Genomic DNA, 16,544 nt, shown 5'->3' with positions numbered 1-16,544 from the left:
GTGATCTGTGGCTCAATGTGGTGCAGCAGGTGTAGCAAGGCTTGCCTGTTGAGATGGTAAGTCGTAAACAGGCCTTGTTCCCTGAGGCCAAGGAGGGTTTTCCTGTTCTGGAATATCCTCTCCTGCCTTCTGCGTTGCCTTTGTGGGTGCCGTAGTGGTAGTTGTGTCTGCTGCAGTAGTGGTGGCAGTTGCTGTTATGGTTGTTGTCCTCTGCGTCATCTCCCAAGCTGCAGCAGTAACACTTCCATCTTGTCCTGTAGGTTGCCAATGCTACTTGTATGTGTTTTCCTTAAGCAGTGGTGTGTGGGCCTCATTTTAATGCCTGGTCTGACCCAGGCATTGAAATTTGGCGCAAATTGAGGTTAATGTCATTTTTTAGGTCCACCTCTCACCTGTGCGGGTGGCTAAATATGGTGCTAGGAGCCTAGATTCATTTTTTGGACGGGAACGCCTACCTTGGATCTCATTGACACAAGGAGGTTTCATGCATCCAAAAAAATGACATTAACGCCTATATTTTGATGCTAGACAGGTCTGGCGTCAAAATACAAATATGGAATTAAGTTTGCACTGAATTAGTGTCAAATAGAATGATGCTAATTCAGAGCAAACTGAGTATAAATATGGGCCTAAGTTTGTGCTCTTGCCCACCAAAAGTCACTACCTTTATCTCAGAATGTGTGCTAATTTGTATTGCTAGCGGCTCCATCAAAACAGCAAAGAGGAGAGGGGAAAGCAGACATCTTTGTCGTGTTCCCGGCTGGAGTGAGAATTTATCAGAAGCTCTACAGTTTACTTGGATGTGATCCTCAGATTGCACATAGATCGCCAAATCCAGGACTTAAATTTGGACCCCAGATTTATTCTGACAAGAATGGCTTTGAGGTAGCCCCAGCTCACTCTGTTGAATGCTTTCTCTTCACCTAGGGATGTTAGAATGAACGGTATCTGCTGTTTACTATTTTTCTACTAAATGTGCAACTTCCCACATGTTATCTGCACTTTTTCTGTCTTTGACAGATCCTACCTGATCCAGGTTCAATAATACAGGTAGGATTTTACTTATCCGTTTGGCTAGAATTTTGGGAGGATCTTCACATCAGTGTTTGGTAGTGCAATGGGTCTATATGATTTACATTCTGTTTTTGGTTTACACGTTTTAGGGATCACTGTTGCTTCTCTCATAGTAGGAGCACTATTCCTGTTTCCTGGGATGTACTTTTGAGAGCTGTTAGGGTTTTAGGACTCATGCTAAGAATTCTTTATAGAAGGCCCCTGTGAGGCCATCAGAACTCGGTGCACTGAGGTTTATGGGATTTTTTTGCATTTAATACTGTTTGGGAAGCAATAGGCTCCTCTATGAAGTCTTTCCACTCTGGGGGTACTTGTGGCAACCTGAGTGTAACTAAAAATGAGGTAATCTCTTCTAGGTTCTCCCATCCTGCTGATAAAGGTGCCTTATAGAAACTGAGGAAGATCTCTCGTTTCCCTTGCTCACCTCTTGTCTGCCGGTGTGCGCAGTAAGGGGAAGTATTCCTTCATCTAATGTACACTGAGTTTACTGGCTAGCAATTTATCTGTTTTGCCTCTATATTCATAAAACATTTGCTTCAGTCTTAGTAGTGTTAGCTCCGTCTTTTCAGTACTTAGGACCCTAATTTGCCCTTGCAATTCATTACATTCCTTCTCCGTTTGCCTGCTGGGGCAGTTTTTATGTGTTCCATCTACATTTTTTCTAGCTCCACTATGACCTTCTGTTCACTTGGCTGCAGTTGTCTTTTCTTGTCAGCCTTTTTTGCTCCTCTAAAGATCACTTTCAGCGCATCCCAGTTGATCACATGAGAGGTGTCACTCTGGTAGTTTTCTGTAAAGTGGTTTGTATGGTTTGTGCCAGTGGTTTCCTGTTAAAGTCATCTCTCACTGTCAGACGAGAACCTCCATGTTCTTTTCCTATCTTCCCTCTCCTCACCCCTCAGAAATATATATCTACATGGCTATGATCAGATATAGTTCCTCCATTAATGTAAATGTCAATTACTCAGCTTATCAGATCCTGGGGAAGGAAAACATATCAATTCTAGTGTATGATTTATGAACTTAAGAGTAAAAGGTATACTCATAGGTATGGGGGTGGAAAAATCTCCAGCCATCTATCAACATCATCTTCTCAAATTGTTCTTGTAGGAAGCCGCTTTTGTGGCCTGTGTGTTATGCGGTGTCCTATCCCTTTCTGGATGCCAAATCAAATAGAAATCTCTGCTCATGTCGATACTTCCCTCTGCTGATCCCACATGTGTGGATAATACTCTTCATGATGGATATTAGGTGCGTATGTTGATGAATGTGTATGAAGTGTTATCTATCAGCCTGCCCTCCTTGTCTTCCTGTAAATGTTGGGTCTGTACAGGAAGATTCTTCTTGGTGAGGATTGCCACCACCGCTATTTCCCTTGAGACCCAGTATTGTGTTAGATAGCCCTTATGCTTCATTCTAAACTGGTCTTGGTTCAAGAGATACATCTCCTATAAAAATAATATATCTGCTTGTTGTTGGTTGTCCTTTTCTGTGGTGAGGTAATAACCAGTATGTTCATAGTGATGCATTTAATGGTGCTTGGCTGTTATGTTGGACTGTCTAAGGAGGCAGTAGCCCCTTTTATTGTGACCCCTAATTAAATGTGCTGCACTGAACTATAACTAAATTAATGAACTTAACAAAAACAAAAACATTCCCTTTATGGATAGGGGAAACCCCTAAACCTATGTGGATATTATCAGTAGTCTGATCTTCCCGACCTCCATTTCGCAACAAAAGGCTGGGCTGCATAGTGTGTATTTCTCATCATCTGGGGTAATGATGATGTGCCTTTTCTCTCCCATTCCCCACCCCACTCCCTGGCATCCTTCCTGCACTATCTTGTTGGTCTTCCTGGCCTTACATGTTAGGTGTGGTAGTCCCACATGTACCTCTTTGGCTCCTCACTACTCGTTAAGCCCTCCATATCACCCATTATTGCGGTCCTCCATGCATCCTTCAGTTTATTTGTTACCTCCCATATTGGGGAGTCCATCTCAGAACCTAATTTCGTGGCTACTTTAGTTATACCGCCTTTCTTTTCCTTTGCATGGCACTCTTTTTCATGTGGCCACTCACTGAGTTTCTCCTGTAAGGTGTCAATGTGGTGTCCATCGTCTGTCGCCCATCTGTACTGATTCCCACAAAGCTTCCTCGTAATCCCCTTTGTGGTTGCTTTCCCCTTCCACTGACATGACCATCATTTCGCCACCCTCCTTTAGAGTTTTCACTGTTTAACTCAGAGCCCTTCCACATGAATTGTAGGCCCTCCGGAATAATCTGTCTGTATGTAATTTGCTTCTTATTCAGTTCCAATTTAAAGGCTCTGTGTTTTTGGAGTGTGGTTGCAGATAGATCCTGAAACAAGAAAACGTTACTGTCTCCATACAGGCGATATGTGCGCTGTCACCATTATGCGTTCTTTCATGGAGAGCTTGCGAGTTTGACTACAATGTCCTGTAGTTTTTCCTTCATCTCTGATGTTTTATGACCCATCCTGTGCACTTTCTCTATGCCAATAGGTATTTTTGCATCTGCTTCTAAAACCACTCATTCTGTGACACATTTTGTCATATCATCTCCTTCTGCTCCTTCTTTTAAATTGCAAATGTGAATGTTGTTGTACCGTGATCTATTTTCCAAGCCTTTATCCTTTGTTTGCCAGCCAGGACCCTTGTGATTCAAGGTGGCATATAGTAGTGGAAACCACTTGGCCTACTTCCGTCACCGATGCAATTAACTCCTCATCTCTATCAATACACTGACCAAGCATTTGCACATAACTTTTACCTCGCCAATGTCACTTCTAATTTCAGCACACACACCTTGAAGTGTGTCATGAAAGGTTTTTTCCAGGTCCTGTTTTGTTTCAGCAAGGCACATTTTGAGTTCTTCCTTTGTCAGTGGTGATCCCATTGTTTGCCATAGCTGATTGTGGGTGTTGAGTAGCTGTGTCACTGGTAGCTGTTTTAAGGAAGAATCCAGAGATATCTTGTTCGCCTCATTTTTGTACCCTTGGCATTTCCTGCATTCACTGGGCCCTTGCACACACACACATATTTATATGTGGATTCATTTTGGCAAATAAAATAACTTTGAAGATTCAGGAGTTGTCTGCGACATCCTTTGATGGTGGAAGAGAGTTGGTGTTTATATTGGGTGTCTGGAGCCCGGCACAGGCTGCTTCTCTCCAGCCCCTAAGCTCCACTTTCTATTGCAGTTTGTACACATATCTAAATATATATATATATGTGTGTGTGTGCGCACAACTGCCCCCTGATTCCTGCACAGCTTACAATCCTGCAGCCAGGCCCTGTGGCCAAGCCGCTCACATGCATCCAAACTCACGGACTTCAGCCACGCACCCTGTGGGGTTGGATCCAGTGGGTTTATTTTGTTCCATTTTTTTAGATCCGTGGATCCTTTGCAAGTTTACACTTGGGGGTCACGCTGATCCCCGTGGTGGATCTGCAGATCACCCGAAAACAATTGGCCGAAAAAAGGTACCCCCCTTTATGTGTTCTATTGGGTCAGGATAACTGTATCCTGACACCTTATATGTTTTTTCACAGTTTTCTCCCAGCCAATGCTAGAAACAGACTTTTCTGCAAGTGAATTGTTAGCGTGTCAGTCCTTCATGAGTAAACCTCCAAGGAGAGACGTGTATAGGTCGATGAACCTTTTGACTCGCTTAGAATAATCCTGCCAGAGTTACAGCATAATACACAATAATCATTACCCGAAAATCAATAATCATTAGTCAAATCAATAATCAACAATCAATTTAGTCAGTAGTCTTCACTCACCATGACTTCTCAGCCATTAATAACCACACCTTTAGTAAGTTTAGTAATTGTATTTCCCTTTGGTTACAATACTAAGTCATATGGATTAATACTCAACATTAGATTCAAGTGCATATACGAACAATATTAATTAGCCAACAAATGCCTTAAAACACAATCTAATTATGGCTTGTATCACAATACATTCTAGAGCATTAGCACAAATCAATAATAGGATCAGCATCAAGATATCAGCTCTTTCCAGAAAGTTCAGCAAAACAGCTCATCAAACAATTGTCTCTGTATCTGTTAATCGTCAGGTAGAAAACCTTCATTTAACCCAAATTAGCATCAGCATGTGGGACTTCATGCAAAATGATTTAGAACAAAAAATTTAGAAAACATCTAACTAAGGAAAACTAATTAAGAAAGCGCAGTTGGTACCGAGAAATAAAGGGCATAAAAATACATTTCAGTCATATTGTCATAACTACCTATCCACGTTATGGGTCAGCAACCAGAATCAGTCTTCGTCTCCAGGTCATCATCGGTCAGCAACACATCAGGCTCTCAGTCAGAGAGTATGAGCCCAATGACAGCATCTCGAATCTCTTCTTCTCAACAGTGGTCTGCCTAGAATCTATTCTGAATCTTTTCCCTTTGTCACGTTGTTATATCAAAGTTACCTAAACTATCCCTCAATTTTCAATTGGTCAATTAATTGTACATTATTACTCTATCCAATAGTGTCCATGTACCAAATCTATGAATTCTAATATTTCACACTTCACACGTTGATTGGTCTGCTTTACGATGTTCTCATCATCCGGCTCGAAAGGTACCAAAATTGTTGCATCTTCTTCTCCAGTCAGTGTCTTCATTGTTTGCGTCCTGGGAAAGTACATCTAGCACACATTACACACAAATCGCTACTTTGCGAGAAACTTCATCTCCTATCCGTTGGTTCTCATGGAAAGCTTCTGCTAAGCATTTTATTAAAACAATGAGCATTTCACAGTTAGTTCACTCTGTCAGCATTTTTCATTAAACGCTAAGAAATACAGATTCTGCGTGAGTCCTGGCAAACTAGGCCAAGACACTCACTAAGTTAAGGCCTACAATTAATAAGCTAAAGCATAATTCATATCCTTTAGTATGACATATTACTACATTAATCTAACACATTTTCAATATTTCTTTTGTGTTAATCATTCATTTAGTACGTTTTGTGAACACTGGTGGGCATCCTCCGAGGTCACAATTCAAACATGCACATTATTTTCTATGTTATATTATTTTCTACAATTTCATAATTCAAAAATACATAGACATTCACAAAAAAATTCTAATTAAGACATCTGCGTTAGCAGAATCAAGGCCTTGCTTTTCCCCCAAATCTGTGGATCCACTGTGGGTAGATCCAAGGAGGATCCACGTTTCGAGATATACACATTTCTTTTTCCTATAATAACTCTGAAACCACTTAACAGATGTACACCAAATCCCCAAAATCACAATCTGTAGACCAAATCTAGATTCACCTGAACAATGAGAAACAAATCCTAATATTTCACACAGAGATACATCATACATGGTGAATATCAAAGCACAAATATCCCTTTAGTTTACGCACTACTACCAAATATTCAAAGATTAACTCACTATGATCTCTTAAACCACAATCAGCTTAAAACAAATAACTACTATCCAAAAAATAATCATTGACTTTAAGCAAGCCATGATTCAGACTATTTTTAAAAAGTACCTTCACAAAGCCATACTAAGGCTATTACCATCATTTTCAATCAAAGCATATGGAGACACCTCCAGTAATCTCCACTAACTGTAGAATATTCTACAAACAGTCATTCTATATCCCTCTCACAGAGGTAGCTAACCAGTACAATTTACTAATAAAAAGCCCTTCCTACCAACAAAACAAAGACAAATTGAGTCCCCTAATGGAATGTTTTGAAGACACTTAGGCTAGCAGACTGTATCACTCCGGACACAGATGACAACCCAAATTCTAAATGACATGGTGGAACTGTCACTGAAACGTTGCACAGGAAGACAAAACAAACAATGCAGTGGAAATGTGGCACAGTGACTTCGAATCCATACAAGGTAGAACCAGGCCAACACTATACATTTATAGCAGCTTTACAAAAAAAGCAAAGCTCCCAACAACTATGAATAGAGCAATCTGTTAGCCAAATTGCCTCTAAGCTTACAAAAAGCCAAAAGAATGTACAACATGTTTCAAATTAAAGTCAAACTCTTCATAAATAACATAGGGGAAGATTACTTAAAAAGTATAGACAAAAGCATGTTATAAAATACACTTATCTTGTGATGTTGCTATGTGCCCCCTAAGTGGCTAGGAAATGCCCAGACGTGTGTCTCTGCTCTCTGTGCCACTGGATTCAAGCTAACCTGGCTGATGAAGGGTGATACCCTGAAACCGGTTCCAGGATGCTTGTTTCTGGTCGAAGGATGACCTACCTTGGCAGTTCGGGTGGGACTGTTCACATGGGGATCATGACTGATTTGCATGGGGCTTGGTCCATACTGGGTTGACATGGCAAGCAAAATAATGATGGATTAGACCCAGACCTGTGACTGGTGGTGAGTATTTGAAAAGTTTCAACACTTAGTTCATCATTTTATTTTGTGATGTTGCTATGTGTGCCCCTAAGTGGGAAGGGTATGCCCAGGAGTGGGTCACTTGCTTGCTGCACCACAGGTCCCAATATGCTTATTGCTGGTCCATAGAGGACCTAGCTTGACAGTTCGGTCTTGGCAGTTCACATGGGGAGCAGGGTCAAGACTGATTTTCATATGGCTGGGTCCAAACTGGGGTTATGTGATGAGCAAAATAATGATGGATTTAACCCAGATTAGTGATTGCTGATGAGTGTTTGAAAAGTTTCAACACTTTGCCCATCATTTTATTTTGTGATGTTGATAAAATACAAAGTAACCCACACAAAATCTAAATCAACATGACAAATCATTTTTTTGTAAATAATAAATATAATATTTAATTACATCAGCCTAACATTTTAAAAACAAAATTTGATGTTAATGAAGACAGAGATAGTAAAATAATGTATAAATTATTCAAATGAAAAATATAATCATAATCATCACCAACTGGAAAACAAAAAACAAACCTCATCCAGCACATAACATAATTACAACACATAAACCACACAAGTGCAAATAACAATCACTTCATATTTATACAAACAATAAAATAGGAAATTTCTCACCCAAAATAAGATAAATAAATAAAACTTACTGCTCTGTATCTGCTGATCTTCCTCTGTATCCACATAGTCAAAATAGTAATCTACCAAATTTGGGAAAATATTGCCAAAAACCTTCTTCCAAAAATGCAAAAAAAACAAAACAAATCCAATTTAGATACCTCAAAACAAACCAAAATATCTAGGAACCATAAAAAAACAGAAAAAGTGTCTACAAAACAGAAACACTCCAGGAAAACTGAAAAAATAGAAATCACAGCAAAAAGCATTGGTTTATTATACACCAAAATGTATTTATTTTTAAAATAAAAAACAGAAATGCCCAATGCCCATAGGACATGTTAGTAGACAAAACCTGCTAAGTAAATAAGAAATATATGTAATTATTTAATACATAATGAAAAAACTTCTGTTAAAATGATGTTGAAAATATATATAAATCAAACAATTTCAGAAATGTTTTAAACAATGGAAAAAAGTGGAACATGTACAACATACAATAGCATTTGAATATAATTTACAATTTTATTTAATAATAAAAAAACATTAAAAAAGTATTATTTAACTGTATATTTAAACGTTTATTTTAAGGTTGAAATATATAAGCTTTAAAATGTGAAAATATACAGTAAACAAACTTTGAAAACATAAAAAATGAGAAAAATGTGTCAAGTCTTTATTATATAAAAAAAGTAATTAATAATATTACCGCTCACAAACATACAACAATTTTTTTATTATATTTTATTTTATTCTAAACACCAACAATATTAATGAATTGACAAAAACTATTTATTCTCCATACAAATAAAATTAAAACAAAGGATTTCAGGCTCAAATTATTTATGAACATAATCATGCTCCAACAAAAACAATTTTTAAGATAGTGTTGGGCTCTAAAGTGGTATAATTTACTATTTCCATTCCAATCTAACCGTACTGTTGGAAGGTGATGGTCACTAAAAAAGTTGACATTTACGACTCCCACATCAATCTAACCATATTGTGGAAAGGTGTTAGACACTAAAGGGGTGACATTTACTATTACAACACCAATCTAACCATCTTGTGGATAGGTGTTGATCACTAAAGGGGTACCATTTACTACTTCCACATCAATTTAAGCCTATTTGAAGAAGTGGTTGGACCCTAAAGTGGTGAAACTTATTATTCCAACTGCAATCTAAAAGATATATTACAAAGTGATAAAAATTAAACATTATATATACACAATCAACACTCCATAATACCACACAATTTGTAACTATAAAATAAACTAAAATCTAAAAACACTAACCAAAACTACAAACCTATATATTCATAATTAGACATTGCCAGATAAAAATGTGTTATTGCTATATATAATTAATAAATGTTTTTAAAATATGTACCACCATTCCTAAACATTAAACCATAAAATAAAAAATAAAATGTTACTCTAAAATTAACAATCCTAAAATAAACAAGACCATGTCTAAATAAAAAAATATATATATATTTTCAATATAAAATTATAATTTTAAATCAAAAAAATTAAAATGGATATTATTTAAATTTATTTCTGAAAAAAAATATAAAATGTAAAACGTTTATTTAAAACATGCATAACTATTTTACTTTATTAAAATACATTTTTACATGTTTCATTTGTAAATTGTTTTTACTATTTCAAAATATTATTTTTTCAAATTTAATACAATTAATATGTGTCCTGAATTATCATGAATTAAAATGTATTAAATTATTAATGAAACAAATTAAACAGTATTATATGCAACAATATTTTCTACATCAATATTTTAATGATATTAAAAACAACACTTAAAATATTATGTATACCTTTGTTATTCCTGTTGATGGTATGTAGGACATCAGGATATTCTTGACACAATATTTTGGTATCAAAATATTTTTTCCTAATACTTTGTCCAAACACCCCTAGAAGGCCTTGGCTTTGTCCCCTTAGTCAGGCTGGTAGAAACCTCACTGGGAGGGGAGCTACACCTATAATTAGTTATGAGTGACCACAAAGGAGGGGACTGCTTAGTACCCTAGCCACAGACCTGGATGGGCACACAGGGTGGAGAAGGGTTTCCCCATCTTGTTTTCTGCATATAGCGTGAACTGTTGGATTGTTTGCATGAAAGCAAATAAGAACTGCAAAAAATGTTTGTAGGGTTGCCCCTAAAAAACTTTTACCCCATTCGTTAGGAAATGCCCAAGAGTCACTCCCAACCACCAACTAGTACTAGGCCATAAATCTGACATCTCCAGGCACCATCCTTAGAATACTTTCATCACCTACTGGAGATCAGATGAGGACTGAACTTGCTGTCTGTGACCTGAGAGGAGCCCCGAAGGACTGAATTCGCTCCCTCTTGTACCAGGACGAAGAAGTGGACTCCAAAGGTCAATTGGCTAACCTGTGTGGCTACAGGGATACAACATGATGCAAGAGGCCTCTTTTTGGAAATGCCCAGCTGACTAGTACCAACTCGACCTAATTACACTTTGCATTTGACCTCCCCCTGACATCCTGAGACTCCCCAAGTGCCCTTCCCTCAGATCCTGCGGGTTTTGAGAGTTTACTCCTCTGGTTGTTTGACAAACCAGAAAAAGTTTGGAAACATTTGACAACGTTTCCTCTGCATCTCCAGAACTTCAGTGGACTTGCTAGAAAAGTATCTAACCAACAGTTACGTGCATAATACTGAATTCCAGCTTTAACTACTTTAAGGGTCCCAGAATGTCTAAACAAATCACTGAGTTCCCATTCTACATTGGGAATTAGAACATTTCCCACAAGAAATCTCAAAAGCGCCAGAACTCCAGTAAGATCAACCTGCATTAAATATTCAGCCATCAGTTCTATGGTAGTGGCGGCAGTTTCATCATTGGCCTGCTCAGGGAGAGTATTTCTTCTAAAAAAAGTGACAAAGGCCCATTCGGAATTGTACCTTGGAAACTTTTTCAAACTTTTTGACTTCCTGACTTTTCACCAGAACCAACCCACTATCCAACCAGAGCTCCGTTGTGGTCAGACTCAAATTGCTCCTTTGTCTTGGTTTGCCTCTCCCATAGACATTGCAGCTTTATGCTTTTTAGTTCTATTGTCACTTAAATCTTGAACTTCAGATCTCTGGTTTCCCTTTTTGAATGTTTGTAATTTTGGTCTTATTTAACTACTAACATGTTTTCTCTTTTATTTAAAATTGTTTGTTGAGTTTTATTATGTTTTTGTAACTTTTTCTAGTGTGTATGAACTGCGACTTTACACATTGCTTTTGATATAAGCCTCATTGCTTTGCATTATGTTACTAGGTATTGTGCATAACTTTATTTTTTTAAAGTGTGTGACATCCAGAAGGTGGTGGCCTTAACCTTTGTGGTGGACGTTTGCCCTCCCCATATAATAATCCACTTTCCTGCACTTATATGTTTCCACTATTAAACTTTATTAAACTTTAGCTGAACATTCTATCTACTGGGGGTTGTTTTGTGCATGTTGAATTCTGACTCTCTAACCCTCATCCACCTTACTGGGTAAGCCTTAAACTGCTCACCCATGTCCACAATGAGAATAAAATGTCAGAGATGTGTATTTGGTGCTCAGTTTGCAAAGCTGAAACAGCTTCAGACCTATAGCTTCAGCTGTAAATGACCTGGGCCTTCACTTTAGGCCTAGTAACTACTCTCTGATTTGGGACCTCCGGGACTGGGCTTGATCCTTCAGGTATGTTTCACCAGGCCAGCTGGCTTCATCTACTCCCTTCAGATTTTTCAACTATTTCTCCCAACCATATTTTTCCAGTTTTCTCCTGATTTTCTTAATTCTCTTACTCCCTTTAAGCTATTTAAAACATACAGCTAAATGCCAGCAGCCATTGCACTATGCTGCACTATCTTCATTTACAACAGCAGTGTGTCATTTGCACATTTTTGTGCAAACATAGATTCAATTTGTACTTTTCTTGATTTATGGATACCTTTCTTGATTTATGGATTCATGGATGCCCATGATACCAGCTGAAAGTTATCAAGGAAACCCTTTGTTTGTACTCTTATTTCTGCACAAGTTCATCACTTATGTTGTCTTTTTGGTCCACTCATTTTTTTACTGCGTTCCCCACCTATTACCCTTTTCTCATGTTTTTCTCATAGTATTAATGATATGGATTCGTATTTTATTTAAAAAATGTTACATATTCTTGCTATTTTTGTCCTTCATTTCCTCCTCTTGTAGAAACAGAAGATTATACCTTCAATTTGTAGTTAAACCTACTACATGCCCATCTGATTGCTTAAGCTATTAATTGGTAAAGCCTGTTTTTACGTACTTTCTGCCTTACTCAGTTTTTTTAAAGGATCTTTATTGGGCTTTTACAGAGATCAGCAAGTAGAATGTAACATGGTAAAGCATGAATAAAAGTAGATCAAATAGTTTGCCAATAAGGTCGTATCAACATGTTTAACTCCCTCCTCCCATCCCACCTTTCTCTTGTTTAAGGCATTCTGTTCAATAGATGACAGAAATTGTGTGTAATAAAGGATGTTACATAGTTATTCAACATCTTGGGCATGTTTGGTATTAGTTAATTGCTCTGCAGTTTCATCAGAAGGAGGTTCCTTAAGGTCTGCTAGCATGGCTGCCCAGACCAAAGATCGTCTTCCAATTTGTCGTTGGTGTGGACATTCTTCATACGGATTTCTTCTGCTGTGGGTCATTCAGTGATGTCTCTGAGCCACTCATTATTCCTGGGGTGGTGGGGTAGCACTCAACCATTTTATGGCTATGCGAAGTTTTGCCAATGTTAGGCTCAGCAGAACAAACCTTCTACTAAGTTTCTTACCGGTGGGAGAAGGGATAAGGCCTAGTAGTACTTGTTGAGTCTCTAGTGGTATATCCCAGCCAGAGGCTTTATTAAGATTATCAAGTATTTGTCGCCAATATGAGGACAGGGCTGTGCAGTTCCAGGTGTGTGTATGAAGTCCGCTGTTGGATTTAGGCACTGGGGACACCTGTCAGAGAGTGCGTGGTAGATTACATGCAAGGTAGTGGGGGAAAGATAGGCGTGATGGGTAAAGCTGAATTGTGTTAGCTATCCGTTCCCAGTCTTTACTTGTCAATGGGTCTATTTGCAACCCATCCCACTTAGTTTGAATCAGAAGAGGTCATTTCAGGAGGTCATCATGCAGCACTCCATATAGATGTGACACTAATCGGCGATCCCGATCCATCCTTAGGAGTGTGGTGAGAGTGACAGAGTTGGGTGGAGTCTGGGAAAAAGTAGGCCACATCTCACCCACTTGTCGCTGAAATCTTCTGGTATTGCAAAAATTTACCTGGACCAAGAGCGAACGATTGCACCACCTCTGCATATGGTATGAAGCGTCCTCCCAGGTAAAGGTCTCCCAATGTAAGACAGACTCCATCTTTCCAATGTTGGAGCGATCTGGACTCCGATATCCCACTGAAGAGTTGTAGTGTCCAGAGTGGGAGGTCTAGAGCATATGGAGCCCTTTATATTACACTTTTCACCACTTCTTCCCATATCTCCGCCACTTGGAGTATCACTTAAGGTGGCTCAGGGGGGACTTGAGAGCCAGTTATCAGCAGTGTAGGGAGTGTCCCCTCCCCATAAGAGCCCTCCAGTAATGCTTTTTCCCAGGAGTTCTCCTCAGCTAGCTAATACATGGCATGTTGTTAGTGTGCTGCCTTGTAGTACAGTTCTAGGTTGGGCACCTCAATACATCTGTGGGATCAAGGTCTCTTCAGTGTGGAGAGGCTCACCCATCTAAGCTTGTCAGCCCACAGTATGTCGACCTGTAGGTCATCAATAATCTTGAAATATCCGCAAAAGAACATGAAAAACGCACCTGGAATGGCATTCAAGTATCTAGGGAGTGGTATCATTTTTGCAATAGCTAGCTTTCCCATACGGGAAGTAGGTAAGTATCTCTAAAAATGTACTGAAGCTTTTAGTCCCATAGCCACCCTCCAATATTCAAATACAAAAATTCCTCCTCAGTGGGGATGAGATGGATACCCAAGTATCTGACCTCTTGTAACTTCCAGGGAATCCCTGTTGAGGGAAGATCTTCGGGGGTTCCCATCAAGAAGCCCATAGGATACAGTCGGGGTTTTGAGGGATTGCCTCATAGCCCACAGATCTCTCTAAACCTCTGCTCACCAGCATGAGTATCAGTACTGAGAGATTGGGTCCGGAGATATAATAGGACATCATCTGCATAAAGGGACCTCCCAGGAGTGCATCACCTAAGGTGGTCGCACTGCCAGAGGTTCCATCGCTAATTGGAACAGGTGCTGTGAGAGGAGGCAGTCCTGCCTGGTGCCTGTACTCAGAACGAACAAGTCTGAAACCCCCCAGAGCGCACATGGGTGCAAGGATTTGTGTATAGTAATTGAATACACTGAATAAATATAGGTCCCATCCCAGTCTTTCTCAGGACAAGCCATAAGTATGTCCAATTTAAATAATCAAATGCCTGTTTGATATCCAGAAGAACTAATACCCGCTTGTCATCTTGATTTTGGGAGGTATGATATATATGGGAAAGCAATCTCAGGGAATGTAATGTACTTCTGCTGGGGATAAACCCTGATTGGTCCATATGCACAAAGGATGGGAGATGTGGGTGAAGGAGATTCACAAGGATACTGTGGCGTATCTTGACATCTATATTTAAGAGGGAGATGGGTCAATACACTGAGGCTATGGTAGGGTCTTCGCCAGGTTTATGAATCATTGCTATTAGGACTTCCCAGAGCGTGGGAGGAAGGTTACCCTTCTGGAGGGCTTCCTCATAAACTTCTAACAGCTTACCCGCCAGGATATATGCATATTTACAATAGACCTCTGTAGGGAGACCATAATTCCCTCGTGTGTTGGCAGTCTTCAACGTCCAAACAACAGCAAGAAGTTCCTCTTGTGTAATGGGTTTATCTAAGTTTTTGCCATCATCCAAAGTAAGACTGGGGAGTGGAGTTTTTCAATAGGAATTCAGTATGCTGCATGACTGGGTCTCTCCTTTACTGGCATAAATGTTACTTAAATGGGAATGTAAAACCTCATTAATGGCCCATTGTGTACAAACATGATGCCCTGTATGATTGTGTGGGGTCAGGATTGGAGTTCTCAATTTGTCGTGTCTAACCAGGTGGGCCAGTATTGCTCCAGTCTCATCGCCCTCTGCATGAAGTCTCTGACGATGTACTGTAAAGGTGTATTTTTCTAGCCAGCGCCAGTTATCTCACAGGGCCTTACTAGTATTTTGCCAGTCCTTTAGAAGCTCTGGATGCGAAGTGAGCATTCTCTCAATATCACCTTCAGTCTGTTTGTGTTTAATATATCCCCTTCAAGCTGCCATCAGACTCCTTCTGTCGTCTTAAGGCAGACACCATGGAGGACAGATTTCATCACCTCCCAATCAGTTGCCCTACTGTTCAAAGTGCCCCAATTCGCCAGAAAGTAGTGTTAGTGTGCCCATGACTGTGGTTGCAAAAGGAGGGTCTATAAGTGCCTCTGGACGGAGTTGCCAAAGTGATATCTTTGGTCTACCATCTAAATTCCCCAGCACGATCAGGACGGGGGAGTGATCTGATAAATATGTAGGCAGATGAGAAATGCCCAAAACTAGAGTTGCAAGTTATCAGAAACCAGGCAGTAGTCCTGTCTGCTGTAGGTGCCTGTGGCTGGGGTATAACAGGAAGATTGTTGAGTGTTAGGATGCCTGATGCGCCGGAGGTCACCCAAACGCAATTCGCGTATAATGTCTTGTAGCTCTCCTGCCATGTGAGGTTAGATGTGCTGTTGGGGTGGGAGACAGTACTTGTTACCATCTAGGACACAATTTCAGTCCCCTGCCATGATAACATCAGCTGCTAAATACAGGGAGGAGGCCTGTTCTACAGTAGTGTAGAAATCGGGACAATCATTGTTGGGTGCATATACATTAATGAAACAGACCTCTCATCCATCCAGGGCACCATTTAAGATTATGTAGCGGCCCTCAGGATGTGAAGTTGATATAGGAAGGGTATACCTGTGCCCACCCAAATCAATACTCCTCGGGCATAGCCGCAGTAGGACATGGCAAAATGTTGTCCTCTCTGGCGCTTATGGAGGTAAGGAATACAATTACCCCAAAGATGGGTTTCTTGGAGAAATGCAATGGATACCTTATAGCATTTTACGTTGGCGTGCACACTTCGACATTTTTCTATTTGGCAATACTGTGGACATTCACAGTCATTAGCTTAGTGGTATAGTCCATCATGTAGAAACTGTGGTACTCCCCTGTCTCCTCCAGAAATGGAACTGCCATGTCACCACCATATCCGCTGAAAGGTGTTTCTGTGATGAATGTGTCAGTGATATACAAGAGCAAAATA

The sequence above is a fragment of the Pleurodeles waltl genome, chromosome 2_2 (genome assembly GCF_031143425.1).
Source record: "Pleurodeles waltl isolate 20211129_DDA chromosome 2_2, aPleWal1.hap1.20221129, whole genome shotgun sequence".
Lineage (NCBI taxonomy): Eukaryota > Metazoa > Chordata > Amphibia > Caudata > Salamandridae > Pleurodeles > Pleurodeles waltl.
The sequence above is the reverse complement of the archived record's forward strand: the minus strand, read 5'-3'. Positions refer to the sequence as shown.